Below are 2,164 nucleotides of genomic sequence, written 5' to 3' on the forward strand. Positions count from 1 at the left end.
TGAATATCCTAGTAAGATCACAAGTGGAAGGGGAAGCCCTGGGTCCTGCTAAGACTGAACCCCTAGTGAACTAGACTGTTGGGGAGAGGGAAGCAAGGGGGGGAGGGTTGGGAGGGGAACACCCATAAGGAAGGGGAGGGGGAGGGGGATGTTTGCCCGGAAACCGGGAAAGGGAATAACACTCGAAATGTATATAAGAAATATTCAAGTTAATAAAAAAAAAAAAAAGAAGAAGAAGAAGAAGAGGGAGCATCTGCATTTTTGGTCATCCTTCTTCTTGACAGAATAAATTTCTGATCCTGAAAATCTATGATTGTGAAAGCGAGGCTGCGTTTGAATTCTGATTCATGCAGATATTACCGATGTTTCTTTAAGATTTAAAGATGTAAAATTATGAAATAATAAAAGTATGTCCCAGGCTCCTAGCATATAAGTACAAAGATGCTTGGCATGTCCAAAGAGATAAGTATCTTCATGTATGTGAGCAAGATGACTGATGGTTAAAGGGCCTGGTTGCCAAGGGAACCAACCACATGATGAGAGATTAAAACTTAAGCTCATCTTTCAATCTCCCAAGAGGGAAGAAAAGCTGAAGTCTGAGTTAATCAATGACAATGGTGTAATCAATTGTGTCTGTGTAATAACGTCTTCACACTCTTATCTATACACACGAAGGCAGAATCCAGAGTTTCCCAGTTGGCAAATACATACCAACGCAATGAAGTTTCTGCTGTTTCAAGACATTTCCAAACCTGTGCTACCTTCTCCTTCATCTGGACGTTCATCTGTGTACTTTCTTTTTTTTTAATTGTCTTTAGATTTATTGATTTTAGGTGTGTGAGAGTTCTGACTGCTAGTATGTCTGTTCGCCATGTGTATATGTGCCTAGTGCCCTCAGAGGTCAGAAGAGGACATTAGATCCATATGACCTGTAGTTACAAACAATCGTGAGCTTCCGTGTGGGTGCTGTGAACCGAACGCAGATTCTCTACAAAAATAAGTCTTCCCAACCTCTGAGCCATCTCTAAATTCCCCTTTCTATTTTTAATCTTTGTATGTATGTGCCTGTATGATATGTTTGAACGATGTGTGTACATACTTGTCTGTATGTGTATGTAGAGATCAGAGAACAACTTTAAGGGTCAATTCTCAGTGTGTACATGTGTCTGTGTGTGTGTGTGTGAACACATGAGCATGTGCACGTGTGTGTGTGTGTGTGCATGTGCTGGTCTGTAAACGTGTGGGTATGGATATGTCATAGCCCTGTGTGCCAGGCAAGGGACAGGCTGAAAGAGTCAGATCTCTCCCTGTGCCATGTGGGTCTTAGGACTTAGGGTCTTGCACACAACTCAGCAAGGTTGGCAGCAAAGCCTTCCCTGCTGAGCCATCTCACTGACCCTCCCTGGTTCTATGAACTTTTCTCGCTGATTAATGATCTGAGAAAGAAGTGATGGGACATCCTAATTTATTTATTTGTTTTGAAAATTACTGCAATATATTTTGAACAGTTTCCCCGCCTTCATCTCCTCCTAGATCCTCCCTACATCCCCAACCATCTAGCTCCACGCTTTCTTTCTCTCTTTAGAAAAAAGCCAAATATAAAAGCAGATAAATCTGAATAATAGTATTTTAAAAATGAAAAATCACAAGAAATACACACACACACACACACACACACAGAGAGAGAGAGAGAGAGAGAGAGAGAGAGAGAGAGAGAGAGAGAGAGAATCCATTAAAAATACAATTTTGGAAGTGGTAACATCCAAGCAAAAGACCAGTAATATAAAAAAAAATAAATGCCCAAACTAATATGAGACAAAAAATCCACAAAACACCATTGAATTAACTTTGTGTTGACTATCTATGGCTAGCCATGGAGTCTACCCTTAAGTGTGGTTTATACACTCAGTGAGACTCCATTGGAGAAAACCAAGTTTTCTTTCGCAAGTGGTTGTCAATTGGAGATAGCTTCTTGGTTAGGAATGGAAGATTGTATCCACATCCCCCTTTCAGCACTGGAATTCTGACTGACTTGATCCTATGCAGATCCTGTGCATGATTCCACAGTCTCTGGGAGTTCATCTGTCTGTGTCTGCAATGTTCTGTTTCCTTGGTGTCCCCCATCCCCTCTGGATCTTAACAGTCCTTCTTCCTTCTCTTCCAC

Source organism: Rattus rattus, chromosome X (genome assembly GCF_011064425.1).
Source record: "Rattus rattus isolate New Zealand chromosome X, Rrattus_CSIRO_v1, whole genome shotgun sequence".
NCBI lineage: Eukaryota > Metazoa > Chordata > Mammalia > Rodentia > Muridae > Rattus > Rattus rattus.